The sequence below is a fragment of the Notamacropus eugenii genome, chromosome 3, assembly GCF_028372415.1.
Source record: "Notamacropus eugenii isolate mMacEug1 chromosome 3, mMacEug1.pri_v2, whole genome shotgun sequence".
Lineage (NCBI taxonomy): Eukaryota > Metazoa > Chordata > Mammalia > Diprotodontia > Macropodidae > Notamacropus > Notamacropus eugenii.
In genome coordinates, this window is record NC_092874.1 from 89,856,522 (window position 1) to 89,877,339 (window position 20,818).

Here is a 20,818-nt window from a genome sequence, read left to right on the forward strand (position 1 = left end):
TACATGTATGCACACATATACATATGTATGTAGGGAACACATATAGACAAGGAATATCCATGGCTGGACCACTTATGACCTTTCTCAAGATCATACAGATAATAAATAACAGCTTGGATCCGAACTCACTTCTTCTGGTTGAAAAGTCAGAGATTAGTCCATTGCCACATGTTACTTCTAATGGTTCCCCTTTGACCATTTTAATCATTCTGTTGACCTGCTTGTGAGCTGACTGCTCACAGATTCCCTCTCTATCTCCCTTCCACTTTCTGTATTTGAAGTTGCCTTGGAAGAGTTAGCATAACATGAGATGGGAGTGAGGGAAGATGAAAGTGAAGACAAGAGGAGGAGAAAAAGGAGGGAAAGATGTGGATCTGATTCAAGAACAGCAGGGACCTGATAAGAAAGTTGACAAGTAGAGATAAAGCTGCCAAAAGAACAATTCTAATACTGTTTTCCTCCCTCCCCTTCCCCTTCTCAGATGTTTCTCCTTAGATCAGTTTCATCTTTTGGCATAGTTGACTAGCCCAAGTGGAGAAATTTAAGGAGGATTTTAAAACAGTTCTTATTGTTGGCTTTTCTGCCAAAGGTGAATTTTGCACCCAGAGGTGCCAAAAAAATCTCTTCTTAATCAGGCCTGGGAGGAGTTAAACACATTTGAGTGTTAGTAGTTCTTCATATCTTATTGTGAATGGGCTTTTAGATACCTTTCCGAGTGGCAGATAGCTTAGAACAGAGTGCTGGGAGAGAATGAATATTAAATGGTGGAGAATCCTGGAGGAAAAGTATTGGAGGATGGAACACTTGCCCTAGGGAAACTCAGAACTCTCTTACCGTGCTCTGAGAGTCCACGATTCCTTAAGATCTGAGAGTAGAGTCATAGGGGAAGGGGAAGGAGGTGAAAGAAGAAAACAGAAAGGAGTACTAAAAGCTAAACTTTTCAATTCAAAAACAATGTGTACTGATTTCTTAATCCCCTGAAATTAGTGGCCAAAATATCAGAAAATTTCTAGTGCATTCCATACCAGTCCAATCCAACAAGCATTTTATTATGTGCCTTCTACCATAAGGCAAGGATGACTCTTCCTTCACTTCTGTAGACAGTAGAGTAAGTTTGATTACTAGGAGCAAATAGGGTGAATTCCTTTTTAATCTTGCACCCAAAGTGGTTATCATGGTCACCAGCAGCACTGCAATATTTGAAAAGACTCTCTTCACTCCAGTTTCTTGTAGCTTCTCTGCACTTTTGCTAAATGGACTCCCTAGAATAATTTCAAGATTAGTGAGCCAGAGGTATGATAGGAGCATAACGGAATTGTGGACCATAACTCGAATAAGAGAAGTGAAGTAGCAGCAAAGGATAACACAGTTCAAAAGTCAAATTTTAAAATGCTGAAACATTTCTCTAGTTAGCTGGTTGGGTATGGCTGGCTGAGGCCCATGTCACAAAAGATAGAACTCCTAGGGCTATAAGCTAAGAAGAGGGGAGTCAATTCCTTATATGCAGAGAAGAAAGTATCACAGCTGAATACCAGTATATGATAGTAGAAAGCAACACCAGCAGCAGCTCATTAAAGCTGATGACCAATAGGGCCCCATGGAAAACAATGCAGTGACATTTTTAAGGAATATTTATGACTGCAGCAATGAAGACATTAGTTATCTTAGCCATATATGTTCTCTGGCTACATGTGTTCCTTACATATGTATCTGGCCCTATATGTTTCCAGACCATAAACATTCCCTACATATATGGACCTCCATATGTTTTGTCCAGTCATGTATGTTCTATGAGCTTCATGCTTGTATAGCCTTTCTGCAGGACAGTGAATCTCTATATGTTTAGGGAAATATTTATTGCCATGTATCTAGGGAAAACCTTTATTGTCACTTATTTTGTTTTGTTGTTTAATTAAGCATTTTTTTTTGTACTTTGGATCTTTGCCCTTTGGTTAGCCTGGTAAACGTAGGGCTCTATTTCTATTAGGTCTCACAAGTTAAGATTTTGGTGAATGCTCACTCACTGGATGCCTCAAACCTGAGTGGTTTTCAGGAGGACCATGTGTGAGGGGATTCCTGGTGTCACACAAGTTCTCAGAAATACGCCTGTGTAAACCTTTCTCTATAAATATTTCCTTTCTGTAAATGAGACTAACCCTATGATGGATTAGGTGCTCCCATCCCAAATATTAACTCCATTATTGTAGCTTCACCCCAGTATAACACCCCAGTATTATAGGTTTGTTCTTTTGTGACTTGAAAGTGATTCCTCTCCAAGAATCCTCATCTAAAATACAAATATCCTTGAGAAGTCCTGTATTATCAGTCTAGGTATCAGTACAGAATAACAGTCACTCAAGGACCAGAATGAAGGGACTAAGAGAGAAATGCAGATGAATAGAGAGATGAGAATACTAAAGATTAATTTCACAATTTTGCCCAGAGATGACTCTATCTATAGCTTGTCAATCTTTGTTCTACATTAAAGCCAGGCTTTGAATCAAATAGATGGAAGAGTAGGGTTGCAAGTCAGAAGTGAAATACACTATAGCTATTATCTTGTTCTTCTTACTGATTTTTCCAAGCCTACCGTCCTCTCATCCCAACTACTTTCTAACCACAGGCATAGAAGAGTGTTGGCAAAGGTGGTGGTGGCACTGCCATGATCAATAATACTATGGATCCACTCTTCTATACTTTGCCATCCACCAATCAGTCAATAAGTATTTATTGAGTACCTACTTAATATGTCAGGGTTTCAGGGAGCTGGTGTCTTGGCAGTTTAGATTTGAGATTAGAATGAAACTAGAATTTACTGATCAGCAAAAGAAAATCTGCTTAGCCATAGTAAGAGAAGGATTCAGCAAGGATATGACACTGAGTTGATTCAGTTGAGTGCAACTTGTGTTTGTCCTTCATTCTCAAAGAAGACCAAGACATCAAGATGATGGCATGACTTACAGTTGACTTTGATTTGAGTGAGGCAAGACTGTGCAAGGTCACCAACCTCACTTTCTTCTCCTGAATCATCTGGGTCCAGTGGCCTGATATTCATCAGGATGATTGGAGATGGCCCAGGGTGCAATGTGAGACCCTGGCCCTTTCAGGCTAAGGTCTTATCACATTCTCACTTTGAGTGACATACATGCATTCAATGAATAGGCTTCTTTAAGTTACTGGTCTACTGATCAAGCATCAGGAAAGAGCTGTAGTTCCTCATGAATTTTGGTACTTAGATTATCCCTCTCAGATTGATGCTTTTAGTGATGATAAAGTAGGCCATCTACTCAATTCTTAGTAATTGAATGAGTGTTGCCTCAGACAAACTGAAACCTGGGAAAGACCTTATTTAGAAAGTTCAAAGACATCCTGTGTCATTGCCAGTCATTTGGACTTTTATCTTACACTGGACTCTGATGATTCTGGAGAAGTAAGATTGACCCCTTAGTACAACTCTGTCTCACTTAAATCCAATCCACAAACAAGTCAAGACCTTACCTTTATGATGTCATCCTCCTTGAGAATGAAGCCTCACCATCATCATTATCACCATCATCAACAACCACTCAGACTACCTGGAATTTTCATCAACTACTGGAACTTTCAGTCCAATGAGTCAATTAAACCTTCAAGACCATTTCAGTATTACCTTTTAGGGAAAAGAACTAGTCCAACCCACATGAGGGGTTATTCTGGAAGATATTCTTCCTACTATAGTCAGGCACCATCTTAGGAATTCTAGGTGCTAGAAATAAAAAGACAAAAATGCAACAACCTCTGCCCACAAGGCTACAGTCTATCAAGGGGGACAAGTACATATATTCTGTTTGTCTCTTGGACCAGACTTTTGATTTCATTGAGAGGCAATCTACTGTAATTCAGTCAGAAAGACCTGGGTCTAATTCCTACTTGTGACACCTATTGACCATGTGACCTTTGGCAAATCAATGAACTTCTCAGTGCCTCAGACAACTCTGTAAGAGTATAAATTACAGAGGAAGGTGCCCATCTGTCCTGACAGGTATTTCCTATATTGTTGAAATCACATACTTAAGTAGATAAAAACATTTAAGGATTTTTGGGGGGTAGGGAGTGTAATAGCATCTGAGAGGAGTGGGTCATTAAAAGTTTCATGTAAAAGGTAGTAGTTGAGTTGAACTTTGAAGGAAAAGGAGGAGGTAAAGAGGAATACATTGCCAGCATGGGAGAGAGTCGGTGCAAAAGTAGGGAGATTGTGTCTAGAGAAGACAGTAAGTTAGTCTGGCTGTGTCAAAGAGTTCATGAAGAGGGATAATGTATAAAAAGACTACAAAGGGTAGGTGGGGACAAGTTGTAAAGGGCTTTAAATGCCAAACAAGGCAATTTGTATTTAATAACAGAGGTTAAAGGGAGCCACCAGAGTTTATTGACGGGGGGAGTGGTTTGGTCAGACTCTTGCTTAAGGAAAATCATTTTTGGAAGTTGTGGGTTAGATGATTGAAGATGGTACAGACTTGAGACTGGAAGATTAATTTGGGGGCTATTCCAATAGGTGAGAGGTGATGAGGACCTGAACTGAAATTGGACCAGTATAAATAGAGAGAAGATTCTGGTTAATGGTTGTTCTTCATCTTCAAAGAGGACCAAAATAAAATCACCATATAAATTTCAGCGTGTCCTACTGTGGCTGGTCAGACCAATACGAGCTCGGAATGCTCTACCACAGGTTGGGCACAGATAGTCTGTGTGAATATTTGGGGTGGATATCCCAAATTTGCACATCTTGCGTTTACTTTGTGCTGTCTCAATTCTGCTTTGCTCAAAGAGCACAGTGCCTTTTGTTATGTAGGCATGCCATACTGACAGGTCCTGTGCCAATGTCTCCCATGTTGCACAGTCAAATCCAAAGTTCTTGAGAGAGACTTGAGAGTGGCTTTGTATCGTTTCTTCTGGCCACCATGTGATCACTTGCCTCATGCAAGTTCTCCATAAAATAGTCTTTTTGGCAAACATACATTTGGCATTTGAACAACGTGACCAGCCCATCAGAGTTGCGCTCTCTGAAGCACAGTTTGAATACTTGGCAGTTCAGCTCGAGCAAGGACTTCAGTGTCTGGTACCTTATCCTGCCAGGTGATCCTCAGAACCTTTCCAGGACAGTTCAAATGGAAACGATTCAGTTTCCTGTCATGGTACAGGTAGACTGTCCATGTTTCACAGGCATACAACAATGAGGTCAGCACAATGGCTCTATAGACTTTCAATTTGGTAGTCAGTCTAATGCCTCTTCTCTCCCAAACTTTTCTTCAGAGTCTCACAAACACTGAGCTAGCTCTGGCAATGCATGCATCAACCTAATTGTCAACATGCACATCCCTGGAAAGTACACTACCAAGGTAAGTGTATCCATAGCATTCAAAACTTCTCTATTTGTTGTAACCAATGGTTCCATGTATGGATGGCGTGGTGGTGGCTGATGGAGCACCTGTGTTTTTTTGGTGTTAATTATTAGGCCAAAATTAGCACAGGCAGCAGAGAATTGATCCATACTTTGTTGCATCTCAGCTTCAGAGGCTGCACTGAGTGGACAATACTCTGCAAACAGAAAATCATGCACCAACACTCCTTTCACTTTGGTCTTGGTTTGTAGCCTTTTCAAATTGAAGAACTTATCATCAATATGGTAGTTGACCTTGATGCTGTGTTCATCTTCATTGAAAGCATTTGTCAACATGGCTGAAAACATCATGCTAAAAAGCATGGGAGCAAGCACACAGTTCTGTTTCCCTCCATTGGTGACTGGGAAGGCACGAGAGCTTTGTTATTATCCAGAACCCGGGCAAACATAGCATCATGACATTGACATACAATATTGATGAACTTTTCTGGGCAACCAAATTTTGACATAATTTTCCATTAGACCTTACAACTAACAGTGTCAAAGGCCTTGGTCAGATCCACAAACGTTGTGTACAGACCTCTGTTCTGCTCCTGGCCTTTCTCCAGGCAGCAAACACCATATGGACTGTTCCTCAGCCCTTTCTGAAACCACACTGGCTCTCATATATATGACCATCTTCCAGGTGAAGGATCAGCCTATTAAGGAGAACTCTAGTAAGAATTTTGCCAGCAATGACTAAGAGAGAGATCCCCCTGTGATTGTCACAGGACAATCTATTCCCTTTACCCTTATAAAGGTGGACAATGGAGGCATCCTTGAACTCCTGGGGGATAACCTCCTTTTGCCATAATAATCTGGAAAATTTCAGTCAGCTTTTGTATGAGCAATGGTCCCCCTACCTTGTAAATCTCAGCTGGAATAGAATCAGGACTAGTTGCTTTGCCACATGAAAGGAGCCTAATGGCTTTCAAAATCTCTTCTTCAGTTGGAAGTTCAGCTAAGGAGGGATTGATTTCAACCTGAGGTAAACGGTCAATGGCCTCAGCATTGATTGATGATGGTCTGTTGAAAATACCGTGGAAGTGTTCAGCCCATCTCTCTAGGATCATGGCCTTATCACTAATCAATGTGACTCCATCAGCACTGAGTAGTTGTGATGCACCATAGGTTTTTGATCCATAAATAGCTTTCAGGGAATCATAAAAGCACTTTGGACTGTTACTATCAGCATAAAACTGAATTTCATCTGCCAAAGGACACCAAAAGGTGGAGAGAGTGGACACCAAAGGTGGAAAGAGTCCCAAAAAGGACTTGGCAGCCATCACACCAAAGGTACTGGCACTGGTCCTCCCTGAACACACCCTACACCCCAGAGAGAAGATTCTAGAGATGTTGGGGAGGTAGAATTGACAAGATCTAGCAACTGACCAAAATCCTGGGAATCCTGGAGTATGGGAGAGTGAGAAGAAGATGACTCTGAGGTTGGAAACCTAGGTGACGGAAAGTATTGTGGTGCTATAGAATCAGGAAGACCCGAGTTTGAATTCTGCCTCAGACATTTGTTAGCTGTGTGACCTTGGACAAATCACTTAAACTCTCAAAGCTTTAGCTTCCTCATCTGTAAAATGGGAATAATAATAACACCTATCTCATAGGGCTGTTGTGAGGATCAAATGAGTTAACACACATATGAAAATCATTTTGCAACTATTAAAGTGCTATATATAAGTGATAATTACTAATACTAGGGAAATTTAGAAGAGTGATAGGTTTTGAAGAAAAGTCACTAATGCTATTAGGGGCATGCTGAGTTTGAAAGGCCTACTGAGACATTCATTTGGAAACATCTAATAGGCAGTTGATGAAAAAGAATTAGTATTCAGGAGAGAAAATAGGGCTAGTTATAGGTTATCTCCCCCAATAGAATGCTTGAGAGTAGGAACTTTTTCATTTGTGTCTTTGTCTCTCCAGTACCCAACTCAGTGCCAATACATGGTAGTAGCTTAGTAAATATTTGCCAGTAAGTCAATTGGTACATAGATTTGGATGTCCTCTGCATAGAGATGATAATTAAGCCCATGAGAACTGATGAGATCACTGGGAGAGTGTAAAGGGGGAAGAGCCTTGGGGTACACCAGTAATTAAAGCATGTGATTTGCATGATGAACCCTCAAAGAAGACAGAGAAAGGGTAGTAGTAGAGATAGAATGAGAATCAAATGAGCAGTGTCACAAAGTCCCAGAGAGGAGACAATATATCAGAAGAGAATTTGATCAACAATGTTGAATACCATGAAAAGGTCAAGGAGAATGAGGATTCAGAAAAGGTCAGCAGATTTGACCTTTAAGAGGTCATTGGTAATTTTGGAGAGAGGGGTTTCAGCTGAATATTGTTAAGAGCCTGATTGTGAAAGTTTGAGAAGTATGTGAGAGGACGGGGAGTGGAAGCAATAAATATAGACACTCCTTTAGGGGTTTGGAGCTGAAAGAAGAGAAGTAGGATAATAGCGAAGGTCCAACAATGGGCTTTCTTTCAGGATGGGGGGAAACCATGGACATGATTGTAGTGAGTAAGGGGAGGAACCAGTAGCTAGAATGGCAGTTGGATGGTAATGGTGGCAGTCTGCCAGAGGACAAAGAAAGGAGTAGGATCAAGGGTATTGATAGATGTAGAGGGTTTGGTTTTAGCAAGAAGGGCCACTTTTTCATCAGTCTAGAGTAAAGGAGAAGAGAGTGGGCTTTGAGATTTGGAGAAGAGAGGAACAGAAATGTTACCCAGAATGGCTTGTACGGAAAGTCTGAGGCAAAGATCTCAGTAGAAAGGAGGTGGAAGGGGGTCAAGGAGAGAAGGGAAGGTTTGGAATAGTTGCTGTAGGGAGAGTGATAGAAATGCAACAGTGGGATAAGTAAAAGCTTTCATCTGTTGCATCTAGAGCCCAGCTGAGAGTAGATAAGATACATCCCTAGTGGACCTAGGCAGTGCCCTTGTATGTCTTCCTCTAGCTTGATTCAGAAGCACAAGAGGGATCAAGGAGGTAAGTGGTAGAACTTACCTAGGACTGGGATCTTGTATGTGCTCTGTTCTGTAACTTCAGACCATTATGAAAAGAATCAATGAATACTTTCCCTCCTGGATGAAGACTGAGAAAGTTGCTTCCCTCCACATTCAAAATCGGTGGTTATTGCCAAACAGGGCTGACAACATGACTGTCATGTCCTGGCTAAGTCTGGCAGACATTTGATTAACTGCAATTTCCAGAACAGGAAGGATGCACATTTTTACCTTGCGTTTCCATCCATAAGCTACTCAGGGCAGAGATAAACAGCTTTGGAGAGAATTTTCTTTTCTTTTCTTTTCTTCTCTTTTCTTTTCTTTTCTTTTCTTTTTTTTAAATGGTAGCTTGATTTTGCTGCTTTGACAGATTCTTCCTGCAAGGGAGTCCATACTTGGATGGCATCACAGTACAAAGTCACCTCCTGGTGGAAGTCTCCCCAGTGAGCTCATTGTGGTTCATGCTTCAGCTATGGTAGGTCAGTTACTTACTCGTTCCATTGGATTTTGCAAGTCATTGAGATGATTGGTGCCTGGAGCAGGTTTTTGTTAGTGCCCCCTGAGGCTCAGGAGAGCCCTTGCAGCCTAAAAAATTGAGTAGAGACAAATTAAATGATAATATCACACCTGCTCTGATCAGTAATTTTAGACTTTAATGAAAAAACAATGAACTACTTACCCTTCTTGATGAGCAGGCTGCTTTCCCTACTCCATTTGAAGTCTATTGCTGCTTCTGCCGAGGTTAAAAATTAAAAGCCAGTAATGCCCCCATAAGACAAAGAGCTTCCCCAAGAAAGAAAAGAGGCAATTAACAACAGATCATTTTCTGACATGGTTTTGCCTTATCTCATTGGCAGTGACTTTGGGGAAGTTTCTTTACCTTAAATCCTACCAGCCCCTTGTTCTGGAATATCCTTTTTATAGAATTATACATTTAGGGACCCACTCATTTTACAGATGAGGAAACTGAGATAGAGAAGTTAAAGAACATACACAAAGCTGATAAATGCCTGAGGCAGGATTTGAATTCAGATTCAATGCTCTACCCACTGTTCCACCTAGCTGCCTCCCACAGATTTTCTTCAGTCAACAGAACATTTTGAAAGTTTTTGTGGTCTGGAATAAAATATAAAGGAGAAGCATCACAGGGTAATGTAGTGCATAGATGAGTAATGTTGGAGTCAGTGACATCTAGGTTGGGATCTGACTGACACATATTGGCTATGTGAACCTGGGTAAATCATTTTATTTCAGTCAGTTGTTTTTCCTTAGTGGGAACATTTTTCACACTGATAGTTCCCTGTCCCTGGATCACAGATCCAGGTTCATTCATTCTCTCCCCCTCTCCCCGTCTCCCTCCTCCCTCCTCCCTCCCTCCCTCCCTCTCTCTCTCTCTCTCTCTCTCTCTGTCTCTCTGTCTCTCTGTCTCTCTCTCTCTGTCTCTGTCTCTCTCTCTCTCTCTCTCTCTCTCTCTCTCTCTCTCTCTCTCTCTCTCTCTCTCTCTCTCTCTCTCTCTCTCTCTCTCTCTCTCTCTCTCCACACACACAGTCAATTAATGGTAGAACCACCCGACAAAATGCCGCAATTTCTATTTCCTTGTTCTTCTTGCTTTTCCACGTTATCTCACCCATGTAGTCTCTGAATTTCAGGAGCTCCAATGGAGCTGTGTTCAGTTTCAGAATGGGAGAAACCTAAAACCTCTGACCTCTCGATAAATATTTTTTTTTTAGGTACAGGCCTATGATTGATTTCATGATATGGGGAACTTCTGGAGAGAAAACCTCTTCTTTTGCTCCAGATGGGTAAATTTGTTTCTGAAAGAGCCTCCATTAGATCATGAGCTCCTAGAGGATAGGAATTGTTTTTGCTTTTCTTTGTATCCCTGCCCTTAGCATAGTGCCTGATGGGTAATAGGGACTTCAATACATGTTGACTTGCTCTTCAATTTATCATGATAAATAACTGCAGGGGACTGGAGGAGGAACTAAGGTTATGGTTATGAGATTTTTTTTCCCAAGCTCACCTAGCCAGTGTGTGTCAGAGGTGGGGCTTCCAGACCCGGTCTTCCTAAGGCTAAGGCTGCTTCTTTTATCCTGTTCCCAAGTACCACTTGACCTAATGCCCTTACATGTAAGAAAACTGAGGGCCAGGAGGAGTGACTTACCCAAAGTCACAAAGTCAGTAAGTGGCAGAGCCAAGAGAAGAATCTAAGTCTTCTGATTTCACATTATCAGCTCTTTCTAATCCATTCTTCCTTTCCAGCTACAAGGCAGGAACTCTGACTAATACATATTTTGTGTTGCCTCGAAATCATCATTGGGTAGATAGTAGATAAGAAATAGACACTTACTGATTAATTTTCTTGGAAGCAGACAGTGATTTTAGTCTCTCATGAGTCAAAAAGGGCAACCAAAATCACAAACTGGATACAAATTGTTGATTATAACAATATTTCTTGTTCTTGTTTGTTAACCTTGCTCAGTTTATCTACAAAGAAGGAATTAAGTACTTAACTGTATTATGTGCCAAGTGCTTTATAAATATTCTCATTTAATCCTCGCAATAATCCTCGAAGGTTTTTTGTTCAGTCATTTTTCAGTCGTGTCCAACTTTTTCATGACCCCATTTGAGGTTTTCTTGACAAAGATACTGGAGTGGATTGCCATTTCCTTCTCCAGCTCATTTTACAGATGAGGAAACTGAGGCAAACGGGTGAAGTGACTTGCCCAGGGTCATGTCGGACATTAGATTTGAACTCCAAGAAGATTCATCTTCCTGACTAGGGACCCACTCTCTGCACTGTACCCCCTAGCTGGCCTAATCCTGGGAGGTAAATGTTGTTATTATCTCCATCTTGCAGGTAAAGTGACTTGCCCAGGGTCACACAGCTTGTAAGTGTCTGCAGCTGTATTTGAATCTGGGTTTTCCTCGGTCCAGGTTCAGTACTCTATCCATAGAGCTACCCAACTACCTCTATAACCACTTGTACTTAAAGAGGGGCTAATTTCCAGCAATGAATAACAATGGGCACATTTCATTAATGAGTGTCCGCTATCATCCCTTCTATTTTGAACTTTGAACTATTTGTTTGGATGCCTCCCTTGGAGTCTTTAGTGCCTGGCAGTAAATGATAATGTATTTGGATTTCTTTTTAAGTAACTTTACATTTACACAACTACAACCCCCAGCAGGTAGCCTCAGTCAATATTTTCACATGCCTAACATTTGAAATAAAGACCCAGGCCTTTCTTTGGATAACAAATGATTGTCTTCACAATAGAATTACAAATGGAGTCTTAAATAATGGATGTTTTAATTGTTCTCTCTCCAGAGTAATCTTGGGGAGACAGAATACCCTAAAGCATACAGGTAAAGAGTTGGCTAGGGAAATCAAAAGGGAGAACTGGACACATTATTTCCAGTTTATTTAAGACAAACCTGTATGTGTTCCTTCCCATCTTTCCCCAATAGAGAACTACCTGCTGTATCTTTTGTTCCATCCCACTTCAGGGAATTTATCAATGATAACTGTGCTGTGCTGTGGAATATTATAACTTTTATTATTATACCTTTCCCTTTCCCCAAATCTCTACCCCTATACCTCCTCCCCCCACCAAAAAGAAAAAATGTTCAGCTACCTAGAGACAAGAAAAGTACCCTGACTAGAGTTTACCCCTATGCACGTTTCTGTTTTGATCAATCCAAATCTTACCTGTTCTTTGAAGTCCAGATCAAAGTCCTCTTCCTCCTTGAAGCTTTCTTTGCTGAATTTTATGGTCCCTGAGTCTAGCCACCACATTTTACAGGTGAGAAAACTGAGGTCCAGAGAGGTTATATGACTTGCCCAGGGTCACATAGCTAGTAAGTGACAGAGATGGGATTTTAACTCAGGTTTTCCCAACTTCAACTCTGGTACTCTTATCTAATAGGGACCTTGATGCCTCTACCCATTGATTACCTCTTTAGTGACTCCAGCCAGCACAGATTTCTTCCTTTTCTAAGTTCCTGTAGCACCGAGCAGCCATACCAAGTCATTCAGTATTGTCTTCTCGTTTGAGTTGTTAGGGTCTTGTCTTTTGAATCAAACTCTAACTTCTACCATGGCCTTTACTTCTTCTTCATCCACTATAGCACCCTGTACAGGATGAGTGCTTCACAAAAACCTGCTGACTAACTTAGCTGACCTTTCCAGACAGACTCCCCTTTGCTTAGGACAGGTAGGGAAAACTGAAGCCTCTCCCACTGGTACCCCCCATCCCTCACCCTTAACCTCCCATGGGTTCATGAATGTTAAGTCAGCCTTCCTGAGGCTCTCTAGCTAAATGGAAAGAGCCATGACTTTGAAGTCCTAAACTTTTTATTGGATCAGAGTCCAAATCCTGTGTAGGCGACCTCCTAGCTGTGTGACCTTAGGTAAGTCACTGCTTGTCTCTGAATCTCAGTATGTAAAATGGTGGGGGAAGTGGGTGGGGGTAAACTGGGTGACCTATAAAGTTCCTTCTAGCTCTAGACATATCCCTTTCCAGCAGAATAAATGTGGGGATAACTATGGTTGAAACAAAAGTGGGCATCTGCCATGTTGCTTCTGGCATCTGCCATGTGTTTGTCTAGGAGACAGAAACCCAGCTTGCAAGGTGTCACTGTTACCAGGACAAAGAACCCTTAGTGATTGAGACAGAATATTCCCAATATTCAGTGGAGTCAGTTTTAACTTTTTCCACATCTGACTCCTCCCCTTTCTGTCCTATATCTGGACCTATGTCTTTGCAGTGCCCAGTGATGTGCATAGGGCTTCTCAAGTTCTCTGGGATGTGCTGAGAGGAGGAGAAAGTTGATGAGACAACTTATAACTCCCTTGTCCTTTGTAAGCATTTTTAGCCTGATCTTTGCTTTTTACGTTTTTCTGGAGCTGAGTCAACACTTAGGAAGGTCCTTGATATATACTCTCCTGAACATGAAAATTTACAGGGCCGTATGACTTGAGAGGAGAATGCCAGGAGAGAAGGCAAGTTCAAATCTCACTAAAACCAAGTGTAGTTACACTGTGAGGAGAGTATCTTACCTTCCACTTACTCTGGATCCCCAGAGTAAGGCGACTATATCCTGTGATGCTTCTAGGGGTAACCCTGAGGAATTGGGCGTGAGTGGGAAAAGGCTCTATTGTTATAGCTCTAAAGCCCTTACTTACCCCTGTGCTTCTCAGCAAGATTATCAATTGAGAATCAATTTAGTCAGCAAGGCTTTTAAAGAACTTCTAGAAAAGGGGGTAATTACTAAAATAGCCACTAGGTGGCATTGTAGATAGAGCGCTGGTCCTGGAGTCAGAAAGACCTGAGTTCAAATGTGACCTTAGAAACTAGATATGTGACCCTGGGCAAGTCACTTAACCCTATTTGCCTCAGTTTCATCATTGGTAAAATGAGCTGGGGAAGAAAATGACAAACCACTCCAGTATCTTTGCCAAGAAAACCCCAAATGGGGTCACACAAGAGTCAGACACAACTGAAATGACTCAACAACAACCGACATAATCCAGTAAGAATAGTTATTATAAAATATCTCTCCACCAAAGTCTGTGACACACTGTCCCACCAGTAAAAGTGAGCTTAAACTTAGAGAATATAAGTGGCAACTGGGAGACTCCCAGCTCCTGGTCAGTGGAAACCTTTTTCTTCCTTTTCTGGGGAGTGAAAAGAAGGTCCCTTTAAGCATGGTGTAGTTTCTTTTCTAGGCCCTTTGTAAAATTGTGAATCCGGATCCAATCTGCCTTTGGCTCTGGATACAGACCCTGTCATCAGAAACTAGTGTCCTAAGAGATGGGGGGAAGATGGGAAGTCCAGAATCTTCTGGACCCTTCAAAACTCATATCATTCTCCTTCAGCCAAGGTCAGGAAGAGAGGGGGGAGAGAGAAGACCAAGGTCAAGGGCATGACCAAATTTCTCTCCTCCTCCTCTTCCTCTTCTCCTCCTCATCTTCTTCCTCCTCAGACTCTTCAAAGGATTTAGCTGGAACTCTCTTCTCTCAAGTCTGAAGATTTGCCATACTCTCCAATGTTTTGGTTTCTTAATGGTCCTCACTTTCACAGATGACCACCCCTGGGGCATGACTAAATTTACAAAGTCAATTTTAACACTTTTCCTGCCAAGTTCACTCCAAATTCACCCAAAGACTTTTCGCACTTAATCTAAGGTCTTTGACTGGTTGGTTGATTGAAACTTGTTCTTGCCTTCCTAAGATATTAGAGCATCCAATCACATATTTAAAATGAGGTTATGTTTCTTGATTGATTTACATAGTCAATTCATTCTAATACAGGAAAATTTTACCTTCTGTAACATTACAGATCCATCATCAAGCATTTATTAAGTGCATACTATGTGCTAAATACTATGCTCAATGTTTACAGTATAATGTTTACAATTTACAATGTTTACAGTATAGTGTTTACAGTTTACAATGTTTACAGTTTAAATTAACACATACTATAGTACTAAACACTATGCTCAATGTATCAGTATGATGTTTACAGCGTACAATGTTTACAGTATAATGCTTACAGTTTAAGCTAGCACATGCTATAGTACTAAACACTATGCTCAGTCCTAGAGATAGATACAAGCAGAACAGAATCTGCCTTCAAAGAGCTTCTGTTCTATTTGGGGAAGATTGCGTTATATCAAGATCTCTTGTCCCAATTCTAGTAAATGCAGAATAATACACCATAGCTACAAAATCATTTTGGAAGATAGAGCATTTAGCAGCTGAGGTGGGGTGCGAAAAGGCAGCAAAGGGCTTGAGCTGCCTCTTGTACCAAAGGAAACAGAATAAGAAGTGATGTACAAGCAGACTTCAGAAAATCCTGGAAAGACTTATATGAACTGATGCTGAATGAAGTGAGCAGAGCAAGGAGAACATTATACACAGAAACAGCCACAGTGTTCAATGACTGATTTTGAAAGACTTAGCCCAGCAATGCAAGGACCTAAAACAATTCCAAAGGACTCATGATGGTAAATGCCAGCTATGTCCAGACAAAGAACTATGGAGTATGAATGCAAAGCGGAGCATACTATTTTCTTTTTTGTTTATTTTCTTTCTCATGGTCTCTCGCATTCATTATTATTCTTCTATGCAACATGACCAATGTGAAAATATGTTTAATAGGAATGTGTATGTAGAGCCTTTATCAAATTCCATGCCATCTGTGGGGGGGAGAGGGGAGGAATGGGGAGAAAATTTAAAACTTATGTGACATTCACTTTGTAAAACTAAAAATAAATAAATTTTAAAAATTAAAAAGAAAGGGAAACAAAATGATTTGTATCAGATAGAACTGTCCTAAGGAAACAGTGTGATATAGGGGAAACAAAACTGGACCTGTAGACAGGATACTTGGGTTCAAATCTTACTTCAGACATTTGCTGTGAATGTCATCTAGGTGTGCAGGGACGGCTAAATTAAGGACCAAGTAAGGATTGGCAGGTTGGAAAATAAGTCAATGAAAGACCCTTTGATGTAACTACAAATGGAGACCCTTAGTAAAAGAAATATTTGTACATAATTGAAAGAAATATATTTTGAAACCTTTGCTTGATAAGATTGCCTCTGTCCCCTTATGAATCCACTAACATAGTAAGAGGGGTATCTGCTGCCTGGGGCCCTGTCATATATAGTGTTTGAGATAAGGCGCTCTGTAAGGCCCATGGAGACACAGATATCAGGTTTCTAATTTGATAAGTATAAACAAACTGTAAGGCACTAATCACAGCAAATTTGAATTCCTGAGATGCCCCAAAGTAAAGATCAAAAGTAGGAGAGGAATCAGCATCTCAGAGAAACAGGATCTAAGAACCAGCATGGAGGAGATAGATTGTCCATGTTGAATTGTATCCTGCGTTGTGTAGACATGTGATTAAATACTCAGGAGATATCTTCCCTGGAGAACTGAAACAAGAATCTTTGAGACAACCTCAAACAGGTATGCCTCACCTCCATCAGGACTGGCTAGCTGTAGACTGTATCTTGGTGGGGGCAGCTAGTGAATAGAATGCCGAACCTGAAATAAGGAAAACTAATCTTCATGAATTCAAATCTGGCTTCACACATAGCTGTGTGACCTTTGGCAAGTCACTTCACCCTGTTGGCCTCAGTTTCCTCATCTGTAAAATAAGCTGGAGAAAGGAATGGCAAACCACTCCAGTATCTCTGCCAAGAAAACCCAAAATGGGGTGTGGAAAATGGGAACACGACTGAAGAATGACTTAACATCCACAACAAGGACATATATGGCTGTTGTGTTATCCATTATTTAGAGAGTACAGCAACTCACTTCTGTTGTCCATCTCTGAGATGGAAGGGGCTGATCATGGCACTCACCTTTGCAGAGCCCAATGTAATGCTTGTCTATTGCCTGAGTGCTATGAACCAGTCCTTCTATACCTCAGCACCCAAGGGTAACTCATATAACCCCAAAGAACCTCAATTTCCTCACCTGTAGAATGTAAAATACTCACCTTACAGGAATATTTGGGGGAGATCACTTTGAAAATTTAGTGTCATATTAGTGTTCTTCCTTGATGCCTCCTAGGGCTATGAAGCTAACCTGGGGATCTAGAATGAGAAATTACAGTTCTCCACTTTATTTTCAAGTCTGCATGTTTCTTCCTAAGCCAGTGTTGGCAAGGGACTGTCCAACTTAATTCAAAATCATGGAATTATAAAGCTACAATACTAACATTTCCATAGCACCAATAAGTGTTATATAAAACAAAACACTTTACAAATTTTATCTCATTTGATTCTCACAACAGTCCTAGGGGTAGACATTATTATTGTCCCGATTTGATAGAGGAAAAAATGGAGGCAAACAGGATTAAGTGTTTTACCCAGGGTCACAAAGCTAGTAAATGTCTGAGGCTGGATTTGAACTCAGATCATCCTGATTCCTGGTCCAGTGCTCTATTCACTGAATCTCCTAATTGCCATAGATATTATCCAATGCCTTCCTCTCCAAGGTTACCTAGAATTTGTTTTATATGTGTTTTGTATACACAGACGTATGTGTACATATGTATGCGTGTATACGCATACATACATATACACACATATTCTCTTCCTCTTTGAGTCTGGAATCAGGAAGACCCCAGTTCAAATAGCCTCAGACACTTACTAGCTGGGTGATCCTGAACAAATCATTTACTCTCTGTTTGTCTCAGTTTTTTCAACTATAAACTGGGTAGAACAATAGCACCTACCTCTCAGGGAGGATCAAATAAGATAATACTTGTACAGCACTTAGCACCATGCCTGGCACATCATGGGCATTAAATCAAGACGTGTTCTCTTCCCTGCCCCACCTCTTTCCCTAAGGGAAAGGATTGTTTTGATTTTGTCTTCATAGTTTCCAGAGCCTAGCCCAGTGCCTGCCCCATAGTGGATCCTTAATGAGTGCTTGCTTGCTTGACTAACTTACAGATGAAGAAATTGGTCTAGATTGCAGAAATGACTTGCTCAAGGTCAAAGAGTTAATAAATGGTTGAGCCAAGAGAGGTTAGAAGACAAAATGGACTACAGCACTCTGCCCAGGCAAGTTATTTCAGACTCTGTGAAACTCAACATTTTGTTTCTCCCAGTCCTGGAACCTTCAGCCTGTCACAGATCATGTCTCTTTCCCTGTTTTTCCAGTTATGTGATCTTTTGGTACCAATGCATATGGTAGCATCACATGGTAGAAAGAACACTGGATTTGGGATCAGAGGACTTGATACTAAATCTATCTTTGTGATCTTCCCAGAGTGAATTCCTCCCTGAGTCTCAGTTTCTTCATCTATAAAATGATGTGGTTGAACAAAATGATTCTCAAAGTACCTTCTATTTTTACAATCTAGGATCTACATTATAGGGTGCCTCTCTGCCCCTCTACCTATAGACCTTCTCTGCTCAGTACCTCGAGGAACCAAACCTTTGACTCCACATGATTAATCCAGTGCCTATGGCCCTCTCTCTGAGGGAAGGAACCAGACCCTCTGGCTTTAGTGTTTCTGATGTTAGAGGACTTTCAGCTCAAGAAGTTTCAGGTGGCATCATGGGAGATCTTTAGGTTGTAGAAGATATTACTTGGCCTTATTCTGGAGCATGACTGGAAGGAGCATTGCAATCCCACACAGGCAAACAGTAGGTAGAAATCATCAATTAAATATCTATGGTTTGATGGTCAGGTTTTACCAAGTGCTTCTTTAGGATGGGAGAATCTCATCTCCTGGCAGGTGAGGAGATTATACAAGGGACCTTCTGCTAGATACTCCTTGCCACATGTAAGTAGAGGCATCTTTTTATATAGTAGTGTGTTGTAACCATTGTTGAGCAGTGATTCCTGGCAAAGTAAACAAAATTTGTCTCTGATGCCCTCCCATCTCATATGTTGCCAGGTCCCCATGGCTACCCAGGGTCCCCCCATAACCCAGCAAGAACTTTCCAGAAGACATCTGCCCTTCCTAGATAATAGCATTCCATTCTCCAGTGCTGGATTTCTTAAATTTTTTGAGTGTCATGGACCCCTTTGGCAAGATGGTGATGCCAATGGAGCCCTTCTCAGAATGATGTTTGGAAGTAATGGAAGGAAATGCTAAATTTTAGTTAGAGGTTAGTTAAAATTAAGATACATATTTTTTCCATCCAAGTTCATAGAAGCCCTGACATGACCTCAAGGGAACTGTGGACCTCAAACCCTCTATAGACATTTATTGAAATTTCCAAAGACATGAAGTTGAGGTTGAATCTCAGAATTTCAGAATTGAAAGGGAATTTGATCTGGTCCAATTCATTCCTGAACAGAAATCCCTTCTTCAACATAGCTCCAAAGTGGTCATCCAGCCTTCTTGGGAAGGCTTCTAGTGAAAGAAATCCACTGCTTGCTGAGGCAGCCTATTTCCCTTGAGAGATTCAATTGTTGAGCAGCTTTTCTTTTTATTAAGTCCTGTTATATCTCTCTGTAATGTCCTCTTAATGCTCCCAGTTCTGCCCCCTGGGGCTAATTAGAACACATTTAATTTGTCTTTCATCACTCAAACGCTTGAAGTTGGCTATCATGCTTTCTCTTCTCCAGGAGGAATTTTCCCAATTTCTTCAGCTGATCCTCACGTGTCATGGAACAACCAGAACTAAATATGACTCACCAGATGGGAAGACAGGACAGAAAAAGGCTATCACCACCTCCTTATTCTTAGATACTGTGCCTTTCTTAATGCAGACTAACATAGCACCATCTTTTTTTGATGACCAATTCACATTACTATCTTGTATTGAGCTTGGATCTCTCTGTCTCTGTCTCTCTCTCTTTCTCTGTGTCTCTCTCTGTCTCTCTATCTCTCTCACTCACTTTCTCCCTCTCCCTTTCTCCTCCCTCCTCCCTCCATCCATTTTTCCATCTAGCTATCTATTCATCTTAATGAACTTTTGTTCAGTTGTCCCATTCTCCATCACCTTAATGCTTACAAGGTTGACTTTCTGAATGCAAAGTGTTAGCATTTACACTTATCTCTTTTTTTAAAAAAAATAATTAATTTATTTGTTTTCAGTTTTCAATAATCACTTCCATATGTTTTAAATTTTCTCCCCCTCCTCCTTCCCTCCCTCTCCAAGATGACTCACAATCTTATATGGGTTCTACACATACATTCTTATTAAACACATTTTCACATTAGTCATGGTGCATAGAATTTCTGAATTAAAATTAATGAGAAAAACCATGAGAAAAACCAAACCAAACCAAAACATAACCCAAGAGAAAATAGTCTGCTTCATTCTGTATTCTGATTCCATAGTTCTTTCTCTGAATGTGGATGGTATTTTGCCTCAAGAGTTCTTTGGGAATGTTTTAGGTTGTTGCATTGTTGTGAAGGGTGTAGTCTATCAGAAACAGTCCTCACACACTGTGCTCATTACTGTACATAATGTTCTCCTGGTTCTGCTCATTTCACTCAGCATCAGTTCATATAAGTCTTTCCAGGCTTTTCTGAAGTCCACCTGTTTGTCATTTCTTATAGTGCAATAGTATTCCAAGACATTCATATACCACAACTTGTTCAGCCAATCCTCAGTTGATGGGCATTCCATCAATTTCCAGTTCTTGGCCACCACAAAAAGAGTTGCTATAAATATTTTTGTACATATTGGACCTTTTCCCATTTTTATGATCTCTTTGGGATACAGCCCTAGAAGTGATATTGCTAGGTCAAAGGATATGCACATATTTATAGCCCTTTGGGCATAGTTCCAAATTGCTCTCCAGAATGGTTGGATCAGTTCACACCTCCACCAGCAGTGGATTAGTGTTCCAGCTCTCCCACATCTTCTCCAACATTTGTCATCTTCTTATTTTGTCATGT

General features: G+C 40.8%; 1 long non-coding RNA gene across 1 annotated transcript in view; it reads left to right on the top strand.

Annotated features, from left to right (window-relative positions):
- The window catches only part of LOC140532948 (uncharacterized), a 53,934-nt gene that overhangs the window by 20,496 nt on the left and 12,620 nt on the right, over positions 1-20,818 (top strand). Inside the window, exon 2 of the long non-coding RNA XR_011976748.1 lies at positions 5,290-5,375. This is a non-coding gene — a long non-coding RNA (uncharacterized lncRNA). The remainder of the gene's footprint in view (positions 1-5,289; positions 5,376-20,818) is intronic.